This window comes from Procambarus clarkii, chromosome 24 (genome assembly GCF_040958095.1).
Source record: "Procambarus clarkii isolate CNS0578487 chromosome 24, FALCON_Pclarkii_2.0, whole genome shotgun sequence".
NCBI lineage: Eukaryota > Metazoa > Arthropoda > Malacostraca > Decapoda > Cambaridae > Procambarus > Procambarus clarkii.
This window is the reverse complement of record NC_091173.1, coordinates 20,886,401-20,900,252: the sequence shown is the minus strand read 5'-3', so window position 1 is coordinate 20,900,252 and position 13,852 is coordinate 20,886,401. Positions and strand designations below refer to the sequence as shown.

The window sequence follows — 13,852 nt, the reverse complement described above, 5'->3', positions numbered from 1 at the left end:
GGTGATTATACAGGCTACCATGGTGATTATACAGGCTACCATGGTGATTATACAGGCTACCATGGTGATTATACAGGCTACCATGGTGATTATACAGGCTACCATGGTGATTATACAGGCTACCAAGGTGATTATACAGGCTACCATGGTGATTATACAGGCTACCAAGGTGATTATACAGGCTACCATGGTGATTATACAGGCTACCATGGTGATTATACAGGCTACCATGGTGATTATACAGGCTACCAAGGTGATTATACAGGCTACCATGGTGATTATACAGGCTACCATGGTGATTATACAGGCTACCAAGGTGATTATACAGGCTACCATGGTGATTATACAGGCTACCAAGGTGATTATACAGGCTACCATGGTGATTATACAGGCTACCAAGGTGATTATACAGGCTACCAAGGTGATTATACAGGCTACCATGGTGATTATACAGGCTACCGTGGTGATTATACAGGCTACCAAGGTGATTATACAGGCTACCAAGGTGATTATACAGGCTACCGTGTTGATTATACAGGACATTACGCGCGGAGGCGAGGTGGTTACCATGGTGACACAGGTACGTCGCCATGGCAGTTGACGTTAGGCTCAGTGACGCAGAGGTGGTGGGTGGCGTCATAAGTAATTTTTTTTTAATTTTGCCCCGAGGGGCGAAGGTGTTGGACAGCGCCACTCATCCTGTGAGTGGACACACCGCCATAGTGACAGTATTGGACAGCGCCACTCATCCTGTGAGTGGACACACAGCCATAGCAGCATGTACAACACTCCCCCAAAAGGAAGAAAACCCGCTGGAGGGTTGTTCATCCTGTGTCACTTGTACCCAGACACAGCTGGGACTTGCTTAACTGTCTCAAGTGAACAGCTCCTCAAACAAGCGTCATGAGTGTGAGGATGTTAAAGCATCTTGTTCATTAGTATGTGGTGGTTGTAAGTGTCTCCCCCCCCCCTCTGTCCAACCACTTGGACTGGACGGTAGAGCGACTGTCTCGCTTCATGCAGGTCGGCGTTCAATCCCTCCGACCGTCCAAGTGGCTGGGTACCAACCCTTCCTCCCGTCCCATCCTAAATCCTTATCCTGACCCCTTCCCAGTGCTATATAGTCGTAATGGCTTGGCGCTTTCTCCCGATAGATCCATTCCATCCATCCATCCATTCCCCCCCCCTCATCCTCCTCCAATGTCTGTTACATGTTTTTCTTCTCTGCAACTTTCTGTTCCATGCTCTCACTTCTCTATACCGTTACGCAGATTAGATTTTCTTTCCTGTTTTACTCACCTTTCTATTCAAAGGGAGCTTATTGATGAGTGGATTCATCCCCCTCCCCTCCTCATGATGAGTCGGTACCCCCCCCCCCCCCCCGCCCCCTGCCAGGGGTCACTCCCCATAATGGGGACGCCGCCAGGATAACACAATAGTTGCTGTGATCCTCAACATTCCGCGGGTATGAGGTATGCAAGACTGCGAGTGCATTAGCACCTGCACCTCACATACAGATGCACCGGGTGTCGTTGTCTCCGCTCAAGTGGCTCTCAAGTGTTTCTTACATGTTTAGTGTTGTAAATACTACTACAACTCGCCACTAATTTGGGCTTTTCCTTCCCCCACTTATCTCCACAGTCTCCAAGACGTCGCGGCCACGCACTAGTGTTGTTGGTAAAGATTCGCTACTTGGAACAAAGTTCCAAGTAGCACGGGCTATGGTGAGCCCGTACTAGTGGGCGGCGAAGGTAAATCCAGGTGACACTGTGTCGCACATGTCCGCACTTCCCAACACGTGGTGCTGGTGGCTTTATACTTTACAAAGTCCAAACAAAACAAAACACACACCCACATATTGTCACGTAAATTAGATAATTGAGCAGCTCGACTACCGCTCTCTAGAACCACCTTTCAATCAACAGATGTGACAGTTCCCAACAGACACACGCACACCGTTAATTTGCTCCGTTAATTAAACGGAAGTACATAATGCGGTGGCGCCTGCTGGTGTAGAGGCTTCTTTGCTGGTTCCAAATATTATATATATATATATATATAATATATATATATAATATATATATATAATATATATATAATATATATATAATATATATATATAATATATATATATAATATATATATATAATATATATATATAATATATATATATAATATATATATATAATATATATATATAATATATATATATATAATATATATTATATATAATATATATTTATATATATATATATATATATATATATATATATATATATATATATATATATATTGTGGTATTTATGTATATATATATGGACTTTAAATTGTATATTATTTGATAAAGAGAAAACAAATATACGCAAGTTCGTGGGATTTGTTTTGGCAAAAGTTTGGCCACCAAAAGTGCAGGTGTTGATGTTGCAACCAGAGTGTAGGTCTTGCAGTAACCAGAGTGCAGATTTTGCAACAATCACCGTAATTGAAGTGGCGCTAATAAGATAATAATTGATAATTAATTATAATTGTTGTTATTATTTGTTGACAATTGAACTCCTTCACGACATCCGACATTCCCTCCCCCCCACAATCTGCTCCACCCCACACTCTCCCCTTCTCCCCCCCCCCTCACCCTTACCCAAGTCTCCCCTGCTCCCCCTCCCCTACCACACTCTCCCCTTCTCCCCCTCCCCTACCACACTCGTCCCTGCTCCCTGCACCCCTACCACACTTTCCCCTGCTCCCCCTCCCCTACCACACTCTGCACTCTTGGCTTCCACTCTTCATTCCCTGTTGTTTAGTCTGCCCAGTAATAAACTGGTAGTAATAGTCTGCCCCTGCTAGTAGACCTACATCGGTGCAACCCGTTCTCGCACTTGCTTATAGTCAATATTTGGCTTATTAGTAAGTGCATATGTGACATACTGATTTATTGTGAATATTTGAGTTTACCTTGAAAAGTTGAATAGAAAACACCGACCTAACCTAACCTTCTTAGTATGTTAAGATAAGTATCTTATTGTTTCTTAATTACAGTTAGTACTTAACTTATACCTATATTGATATAACAGTTTTATAAAAATAATATAACAAAACTAAAATATTTAAATAAATTGTAAAGTAATCCAGGATATTGTCAAATTTTGTATAAAATCTCTATTGTTTAATAAAACTTAAAAAGAAATTCCTAATAATAAAACTGGTGTATAGCAAATCAATATAAAGAGTTTATACCTTGCAAACAAAATATAACTTTGAATATATCACGTAAGTACTTATTAATAAGCCAAATATTGACTATAAACAATAAGTTATATACGTACCGTCTTGTGCGAGAGCGGGTTGCAACGTGAGGCGGTCAGACAGACGTTATCTTGTTATCAGCCAATTTTACTCCATTTTTCTGTAGGAATCTGGCTGTTTTCCCTAGACTCTTAACATTTAGGTCAAACGGGATATGATCAACTATTATCGGCTGGACAGGTCGGACATAACCGTCTAGGCGTACTAGTGGTTGGACTACTTTATATTCTTGGGGTCCTCTATTTATCATGAACCCTGACAGGTTTAATTTAACCTGTGTTACTGGTTTAAGCTTAAGTGCATCTGCCGCTTTCTGTGTGATAAAGGTTTTCTGGGACTCTTGATCAAATAAGCCACGAATGGCGATCTTGGCCCCTTTATTCTTGACTAGTTGGATAGTGGACACTGTTGCATTAACTTGAGATGCTGGTGATCGTACGCTGTAATTTTCTCGCACCTTGCAGCACTGTACTTGGGTGGAATTTGTGTCTCTCACCCTGGGATTTGAAAATTTTGATTTAGCATACTTGCACAGTGCAGCATGATGCTGGCCCCTTCGACATCTATTACATGTGTTCAGTGGGGTCTCACAGCTTTTTGCATTATGCGATTTGAGACACCTAGTGCATCTGTGTAACAACTGCTTGAGTCGCCTGACTCGGGGTGTCTCGGTTAGGATAACTTGTGCGGTGATATAAAGAATGATCTTGATGGCAAAACAGACTTACCTCTCTCCCCAGCCCACAGCATGTTTAAGGGTCACCAGTTTAGGTGAAACAGTAACTACAGGTTTTGAGAGATTTGCCGCTTGCATGTTCTTACTGCCCTGTTGCTTCCACTTTGGTGTGGAAGTGTTTGGTTTATGTATCTTGGAAATACTTACTGTACTCTTAGATCTCACTGATAAATCAGTGTTTGACCTGTTAGTATTAGACTGATTGTTAGTACCCGTATTACCTAAAGACCTGTATCATCTGAGGAGGTTCAGTTAAAGAATTCGACCTATCTTCGTAAGAATACCTACGTGAATCACACGTGAGCATCTTCTTAGTGTGTACTTATGAATCTTCGTAGCACACCTACTTACGAAGAAATACATGGAACTTCGTGAATCTGGGTCCAGGTGTTCAGCAACTCACGCCGCGTGGCGCAGCGCCCCCTTTTCATCAGCTGATAGTTACGGCACTATTTTTCGGTGCAAATTCATGAGTGAAAGGTAGTAAAGGCTAATTTATATGCGAATTTATACTTTTCGATTACTATCAACATTGTTTAAACTCTATCTAAGATAACAATCACAAATGAAAGCAGATTGGAGACGAAGTTTCCATTAAGTACTAGGCAAAAGAATAGTCACCGCGTACATGTGGTGGCTGACACAATCATCCCTCGCATGTCCTAGAACTTCTGTTAGTATGGTTAGTTAGATTAATACCGTGACACAACGTATCTTATCTTACTGTGTCAAGGAGTAGTATTTGGAGTGTCGGAAATTTCAGACACCCCAAACACACTCTCCCCTGCTTTGTTAACTCTGTTGGCAATATTACAAATAACTGTTTAATACGATCATTACGGTAAAATTGTGTACATAATATATAATATAACCCCGTCCTTCAAAAGTCTCCCAATATTAAGAAACTGTCGTACTAAAGTGCCCTTATCCTAACCTACCAGAGGACCCAAAACAGAGAACGGGACAATATTTCAGTTTCGCGAACCGCTGCCACATTCTAGTACGATGATTTTCAGACTTAGGTAGAGTATACGTCAATATACGACGTTCTATTGGGAGGACGAGTTGAATATAATTAGTGGAAATGTTTCCGTGTGGGCGGGTCAGGGGGGGGGGAAGGGCGGGGAGCGGGCCGGAGCCGCCCTGGTGAGGGACTTGGGGACTATCCGTCTGGCACTCTCCTTCTTGTCGCTCTCACTCGTACTCTTACTAATTACACTCACAGCAACGCCCCCAGCAACACTCACAGCAACACACAGCAACGCCCCCAGCAACACTCAGCAACACACAGCAACACACAGCAACACACAGCAACGCCCCCAGCAACACTCACAGCAACGCCCCCAGCAACACTCACAGCAACGCCCCCAGCAACACTCACAGCAACGCCCCCAGCAACACTCACAGCAACACTCACAGGAACACTTGCAACAATAAACAATCCTCTCACTTCCTCCCCGGATCGTTACCTTCCACAGAGGTCGTCTTAAACCACCAGCCGTGACCAGGGAGGAAGATAACACTGAGTCTATTACATAACGACAAGATGAACAGTTTCCAAGATGCTTTTCACATAAATTGACCTCTTGACCCTGAACTCTGACACACTTTCTCCTTAAACTGAATCAAAGCGCGTCCTTACCCGATCCACCTGTTACATTACGGCAGGAGCACCACAGCTGTTTTGTTGGGAGGTTTCTTTGGTGTTGGGCTCAAGACGTGTCACGCTCGTGTCACGCTCGTGTCACGCTTGCGACTCGTCCAACATGTCTACGCGTCCAATGCACCGCAATTCAGCTTGTCCTCACTAACAAAGGTCAAATGTTCATTAATCCGGCCGCTAAAACACAACCCTTCCGATTCTCGATCGAATCGAAAAGGACTCGATTCAAGTCCATTACATCCAGCGGTCGACCCCACAGACGCATTGATAATTTTTTACATGCTGTTCATCGAAAACGTGAATTAATATTATAATATATTAAAATATTGTGCATATATAGGCATAGGTGAGGTTAGGTTAGGGGTTTAGGTCCTGTTGGCGATTATTGGTATTTGTAGTACGTGGGTGAAGCATTTACAGCGTTGTGGTTCGAACAAAATTCGTCAGCGAAGCTCTTGTTCCGGAACTGTTCGAACGAAATCAGTTGTGAGTCGTGTGTAAACCATTTTTCATTCATAAACAGGGGGTTTGGCGGGTGCATGGAATGGACTTTGGCATTTGTTTATGAGGACGGGCTGTCGGCCGCAGCTGTAACGAGCCCGGGCTGAGTATGCGATATTTCATTCGCAAACATTCGGGATGGTTTGGCGCAGCCCGTCCTCCAAACAAAGACCCAAAAGTGATTCCATGTACCCACCAAACCCCCTGTTTATGAATGAAAAATGGTTTACACACGACTCACAACTGATTTTGTTCGAACACTTCCGGAACAAGTGCTTCACTGACGAATTTTGTTCGAACCACAACGCTGTAAATGCTTCACCCACGTACTACAAATACAAATAATCGCCAACAGAACCTAAACCCCTAACCTTACCTGATGTAATGTACTTGAGTCGAGGACGGGTTGTTGGATGATAAGCTGCAGGTTGGACGCAAGTCTGAGGATGAATTGAGAGAGAAAGGTTCGGTGGATTACCAACCATTAAGTATTCTTTAGTTCTGATTAAACTTTAAGATAAAGTAAACTCGTAGCGTATACACTGAGAGATTAGGGGTAACTGTAGGAGTATAGCAGTTAGCTATTTGTTAGTAATGATAATAGTGAACAATCCATTATTTCTCTCAGTTGAAAAGTATTTATGGTACTCTATATAACAAGAATCCATTTAATTACTTAATCTCTACATTCTTGCTCTCGGGATTGTAACAATGCTTTCGTCATGTTCCAGTATTTGCCGCTCTTAGGCTGTCTGCCTGATCAACTCACTATGCAACAATGGCGTTGTCTGCTTGCATCTACTTACAATGCATGTTGCACGCAGTAGCCTCATCTGTTTAATATTCACGCCGCGGGGAATTCTCCACAGCATCTGGCATCAGCTCCGGAGGAAGGTTCTCCAGGGAAGCCAGGTGGGGTTGGGTCTTAAGACTGGCTTTGTTGTGGCACTGTGCCAGCGCTCAAGTGCCTTGTTGCTAGTGTCTGCTTCAAGCTCTTGCTTCATCAGCTGCCTCACGCGACTGTCTTTCGTGTTGTGTATAACACTCGTCTTGTACATGTTCTGGAGTGTATACAATCACACGCCAGCTCGTTCTCGCCAAGAAACTGGAATATTAAGGTGCCCTTATCCCCACCTACCAGAGGAGCCACGGATAGAAAACGGGACATTATGTCAATTTCGCGAGCCGCGACCATTTTCTTGTACGACAGTTTTTGGGTTTAGGAAGAGTATATGTCAAAATGCGACATGCTGTTAGGAGGATGAGTTGCACTCACACACACACACACCCCCCGGCTAGAAAGGCGGAGTTCAAGAGCTAGAGCTCGATACTGCACAAATACGTGAGTACGCACACACACGCACACACCTAAGAGAGTAACACCTAAAAGTTAGGTTAGAGAGAAATATATGTAGTAGATATAATAGAGGAAAACTAGATTGGTTAGAAAGGCAGGGTCCAAGAGCTAATAGCTCGTTTCTGCACACACACACACCAGTGTTGGTACTGATGAGTACCCAAATGAACCACAGGGACGTTAGAAAGAACTTTTTGTGTCAGAGTTTTTAACAAATGGAATGCATTAGGCAGTGATGTGGTGGAGGCTGACTCCATACACAGTTTCAAATGTAGATATGATAGAGCCCAGTAGGCTCAGGAATCTGTACACCTGTTGATTGACAGTTGAGAGGCGGGACCAAAGACCCAGAGTTCAACCCCCGCAAGCACGGGGGAAGCAAACAAGCAAGCACGCAAGCAAGAGAAATGTTGAATAAAAACACTTGTATAATAGACAAAACCCAAGATGTACGAAGATTACAAATTCTTGAAGCACTCCACATAAAAGCAGAACAACTTACCATAAATACTCAAATTACGGAACTCTTCACTCTACCCAGCATGAGAGTAAGAACAAGACCAGAACGTCAAGATACCAACATAGAAGACACTGCTCGACAAACAGCGCCCACTATGCTTGATTAATCTTTGTGTGTACCCTATTTGTCCTTATCTTCTTTTCTCCTTCATGTCTACCCAATGTATACACCCTTTGTTTACACCTGACCCCACTGTTCGATCCATTTGTATTCACCTGACCCGCTATTAGTATTGAATATAATGTTCTGTACTGTAACATCACTTGAGAATGAACCATGTAGGTTCGAAACGTCGTGTGATTTTATAAGAAGTGTAACACATTCTTCAGTTATTCAGTTCGTTTTCTTCGCCTTGAAAACAACATGACTTTTGGTGAACTAATCTTCCAGCTGAACCCCTGATGGAAGAGCATTAGTAAGAGGGATAGAAGCCCTAAATCAGAAAATAGTAAATATGAAATATGCTGTCATATTCAATGAGACATGCATTAAAGAAAACCTGCTTCCAGTATACACCAATATATATATATATATATATATATATATATATATATATATATATATATATATATATGTCGTACCTAGTAGCCAGAACGCACTTCTCGGCCTACTATGCAAGGCCCGATTTGCCTAATAAGCCAAGTTTTCCTGAATTAATATATTTTCTCTAATTTTTTTCTTATGAAATGATAAAGCTACCCATTTCATTATGTATAAGGTCAATTTTTTTATATTGGAGTTAAAATTAACGCAGATATATGACCGAACCTAACCATCCCTACCTAACCTAACCTAACCTATCTTTATAGGTTAGGTTAGGTTAGGTAGTTGAAAAAGTTAGGTTAGGTTAGGTTAGGTAGGTTAGGTAGTCGAAAAACAATTAATTCCTGAAAACTTGGCTTATTAGGCAAATTGGGCCTTGCGTAGTAGGCTGAGAAGTGCGTTCTGGCTACTAGGTACGACATATATATATATATATATATATGTCGTACCTAGTAACCAGAACTCACTTCTCAGCCTACTATGCAAGGCCCGATTTGCCTAATAAGTCAAGTTTTCATGAATTAATTGTTTTTCGACTACCTAACCTACCTAACCTAACCTAACTTTTTCGGCTACCTAACTTAACCTAACCAATAAAGATAGGTTAGGTTAGGTTAGGTAGGGTTGGTTAGGTTCGGTCATATATCTACGTTAATTTTAACTCCAGTAAAAAAAAATTGACCTCATACATAATGAAATGGGTAGCTTTATCATTTCATAAGAAAAAAAATAGAGAAAATATATTAATTCAGGAAAACTTGGCTTGTTAGGCAAATCGGGCCTTGCATAGTAGGCTGAGAAGTGCGTTCTGGCTACTAGGTACGACATATATATATATATATATATATATATATATATATATATATATATATATATATATATATATATATATATATATATATATATATATATGCAATTCAATTGCAGGAAGCTGTTACAGAAATATTCATTCCAGCATCCAAGGTTACAGTGAATGGAATACTGATGTTGATAAGTTAAGCTCTGCTACAGCGTATCATCCTTTGCACGTCAGGTATCATTTGTTTATATCAGAGCAGCTTATTTACTGTAAATACCCACACTATAGTGTGTTACCTAAAACATGTGTTACAGATCTGTGTCATTTCCTCACTTTTCCTCAGCATGTGTCGACATGTGCAGGAAACCGCTTGGAAGGCCCTTCACCTTCGGAGCCTTCGTCGGGGGAGCCTCGGCCACTCCGGTCAGGTTTCTACCGGTCGTTATTCTATATCCTAAGGACCTAAGTTGACAGTTTGATGCACAGAATGACGAGGAGTGACGTCAGGGGCTGTGGGCTGAGTCAGTAGGGGAAACAAGAGGTGCTCGAGCTGGTCACCTTGGGGGATGCCTTATGGAGGTGGAGACGGAGTGCTGTAGTTCTGAGAAATTTATCCTCATATTCCCTTTCGTAACCGACGTGTATTGCACACTTGTGTGGGCCCACACAGGCATTCTGACGTTGAGCTTTTTATAGCATACATATTTTATACCATCAACTTGGTTGTTGAGTTAGATCATCACCAAGTACGGTACCCCCTTTAAGGTAACCTTTAACATATCAACAATTCTTCCCAAAACATCTCCGGTGGCATGATCGGCGTGGGTCGTCGGGGCAGCTCTTGGCGAGGCGAAGGAAAGTGGGAGTGTGCGGAGGCCAGTGAGACAGAGGGCAGGAGCGGGTCACGCCCTGGCGAGGCTTGCTTGGTGGCCGGAGCCGCACCGCTGTCACAGCGTCAAGAGCCGCCGCCACCGCCACAACTCGCACCACTTCTCCCGGCGATCCTTAGGTAAGACCAACCTCCTCCTGTCTCGCCCGGTGCAAGGGGGACCTACTATCCTCCTACGATTTGCGGCCAGCTATGAGCTATGGTTATTTACATTTTAGCGTATATTAATCAGCTTTTGATAGTGTTCTTTTATAGATAAATTCATTGGTATAATAAAGGGGGATACCTTATCTGAACTTGGTGTAGGCTAGCAGGGAGAGAGGCCGCCCCTGTGTGTCCTCACCGCCCATCACCACACGTCACAGTCGCTCCAAAATGATTGTATTAAAATATAGGTTACCAAGCCGACTTGTTCTAAGTCAAAAAAAACTGGAAATCTGTATATATTCATTGATTCTTGTAGTGGCACTGATATATTAAACTATTTATTAGGAGAGATAAATTTGTTATCGTACTGGGTATCACCTGTACCGTACTGGGTATCACCTGTATCGTACTGGGTATCACCTGTACCGTACTGGGTATCACCTGTATCGTACTGGGTATCACTTGTACCATTCTTATCTGCGAATTTATCAAACCGATGACTTTCGCTTTTTGCTGTTGATTTTGTAACCGGACCGGATTGGTGCACAAGGGGCGTATGCGGAGTGTGGGCGCTGGTGAGTGGGAGGACATAGACTGTTGAAGGATGCCAGCCCACACCCCCCTGGTGCACCTGCCCCTATTTACTCGCATTGTGCCCCTCACAGGTACCTTCGCGATACGAATAAGAACATGGATGTACCTTCACAGAGCGGGAATATCGCGGGAAGAGTGAATTCCATCAGTGGATTTATATACGAAAGTGGTACCTTAAAAAATAGTGGTGAACAGAGCCGCGGGAGAAACTTTGCCTTGATAACAGAGGGCGACGCCCATGACTTGATCTGGTCCGGCCTACGCGCCAACCGGCCTCCAAGCACTCCGGCCTCTGCACCATCTGGCCTCCCCTGCCCGCCTGGCTTCTGCCACGCTGACGGGGGTTAAACCTTCATCAGTGAAGAAGGTGGTAGAAGCTGATATGAGGCACTTAAGAGATTCACTTATGGAAAAAAAGACAGATTAATGCTTCACTGTGTTTCGAATGAGGCGTTTGTGCTCTCTCTCTCTCTTTCTCTCTCTCTCTCTCTCTCTCTCTCTCTCTCTCTCTCTCTCTCTCTCTCTCTCTCTCTCTCTCTCTCTCTCTCTCTCTCTCTCTCTCTCTCTCTCTCTCTCTCTCTCTCTCTCTCTCTCTCTCTCATCTAACTCACAAGATGTGACCATACCAGACGGATAAGTTGATTATGAGAACAAAGTGCTGTAAAAGGTATTGTGGGGAGAATCGGTGATGGGGTGGTATTAACAGCAGGGCGTGAAGAGGACTTAATGATCCTATTACAATCAGGAGCTACCGAGACGCAGAACATGTCGTAGTGCTAATTGGAAGTTGATAAATGGGCGGGAGGAAAGACTAGACACTCGAATTAGACTAACGGATGTTTTCTAATGGGACTTGTGCAACAATGGGAGCACTGATACAGGAGATATTTAATGGAAATGAATTTATATACAGGTAACATTTGGCAGCTATATTTAAGGGTTTCAGTAGTGTAATTGATCCACTAATGGGGTCCCTTACAGGTGGAAAATTGAGGCAGAATTAAGAACAATAGAAATTACAGAAGGCCCATTGTCCCATGCGAGGCCACTCCTGTTTATATCCAACCAAACTTGTTTATATATATATAGAAAACTGTCGTACTAAAGTAAGAAACTGTCGTACTAAAGTAAGAAACTGTCGTACTAAAGTAAGAAACTGTCGTACTAAAGTAAGAAACTGTCGTACTAAAGTAAGAAACTGTCGTACTAAAGTAAGAAACTGTCGTACTAAAGTAAGAAACTATCGTACTAAAGTAAGAAACTGTCGTACTAAAGTAAGAAACTGTCGTACTAAAGTAAGAAACTGTCGTACTAAAGTAAGAAACTGTCGTACTAAAGTAAGAAACTGTCGTACTAAAGTAAGAAACTGTCGTACTAAACTGCCCTTATCCTAACCTACCAGAGGACCCAAAATAGAAAACGGAACAAGTATGTCAGTTTCACGACCTGCTACCATTTTCTAGTACAATTTCTGGACTTTAGGTAGCGTATACGTCAAAATGCGATGTTCGGAGGAGGAGGAGGACCGAACGGGTTGGACGAAAAGGAGAGACGGGTTGCAACACTGGTGATGCACGGGCTCACCATAGCCCGTGCTACTTGGAACTTTGTTCCAGGTAGCGAATCTTTAACAACAACAACAACAACTGGTGATGCCGGCGAGAAGTGAAGATGCGAACTGTGGAAACGCATATAAATTAGTTTCCTTAAGAAATCATACAGTAGATTGGTACTTTTCATCTCGTTGAAATCTCCATAACCAACTCTCTTAAAAATATATTTTTTCCTTGGCGATTCCTCAACAAGCGATGATTGGTTAACTGGATCACCGGCTACCACTCCTCGCCCGCTCATTGGCTGTATTATGCAGTATCGCGTTTGCTGGTCTGTTATTGGCTAGCTTTGTGTTTACTCCTCTCTATCTAAAATGTCATAACGTCACACAGGAATACTGCAGCTGTATTGTTCTAGAAAAATTATACTTATCTCGTGCAGACTTTGACGTGCAGACGTGCAGACTTTGACGTGCAGACGTGCAGACTTTGACGTGCAGACGTGCAGACTTTGACGTGCAGACTTTGACGTGCAGACGTGCAGACGTGCGCACATCTTAAGTTTTTGTCAGCTGTGCCCCCCTCCTGCCCCCCCCCCGTGCCCCTGCCCCCCCAACACCTCTTCTGTCTCTCCTGGTCTGGGATTGGTTCTCGTCGTCAGGTGGTCGCTCAGCCACGCGATTGGCTCTCGGTGGCACATGGAGGTTGCTGATTGGTTACTGTGGTTAGTGTAGGCCCCAAAAAAAAGGCATCTGATTGGTCGTCACATGTTAGCAGTGTTCACGGGAGACATCTCCCGTCACGCAGGGTGCAGTCGCACCTCCACAGATCTCCAGTATCAGCTCTTGATACTGGTAATGGCTCAAAAGGGCCACCACTTACGGGCTATTCATGCCCGTGCCACCTCTTGGGTGGCTTCATCTTCATCTTAACACATTCACAAAGGAGACATCTCCCGTCATGCAGGGTGCATTCGCACCTCCACAGATCTCCAGTATCAGCTCTTGATACTGGTAATGGCTCAAAAGGGCCACCACTTACGGGCTATTCATGCCCGTGCCACCTCTTGGGTGGCTTCATCTTCATCAATCAATCAATCATCTGATTGGGTCTTGCAGGCTTTGGCGCTCTATGATTGGACAGTATCTTTAAACTGATTCGCTTGGTAAGTGAATTAAAATTGTATTTGGAAAATTACCGGGAGTAGATTTTCTTCTGGTATGTATTTATATATTACTATTTGTCGT

General features: G+C 43.1%; 1 protein-coding gene and 1 long non-coding RNA gene across 3 annotated transcripts in view; one reads left to right on the top strand and one right to left on the bottom strand.

The window, feature by feature from the left end:
• LOC123761873 (uncharacterized) overlaps positions 1-5,858 on the bottom strand; it is a 46,602-nt gene extending 40,744 nt beyond the window's left edge. Inside the window, exon 1 of the long non-coding RNA XR_006773271.2 lies at positions 5,682-5,858. This is a non-coding gene — a long non-coding RNA (uncharacterized lncRNA). The remainder of the gene's footprint in view (positions 1-5,681) is intronic.
• A 4,422-nt stretch (positions 5,859-10,280) lies between these two features.
• LOC123761630 (asperous) overlaps positions 10,281-13,852 on the top strand; it is a 33,498-nt gene continuing 29,926 nt past the window's right edge. For both annotated transcript variants that reach the window (XM_069330720.1, XM_069330719.1), the window contains exon 1: positions 10,281-10,431. The gene's annotated coding sequence lies outside the window, so the exon portion shown is untranslated. The remainder of the gene's footprint in view (positions 10,432-13,852) is intronic.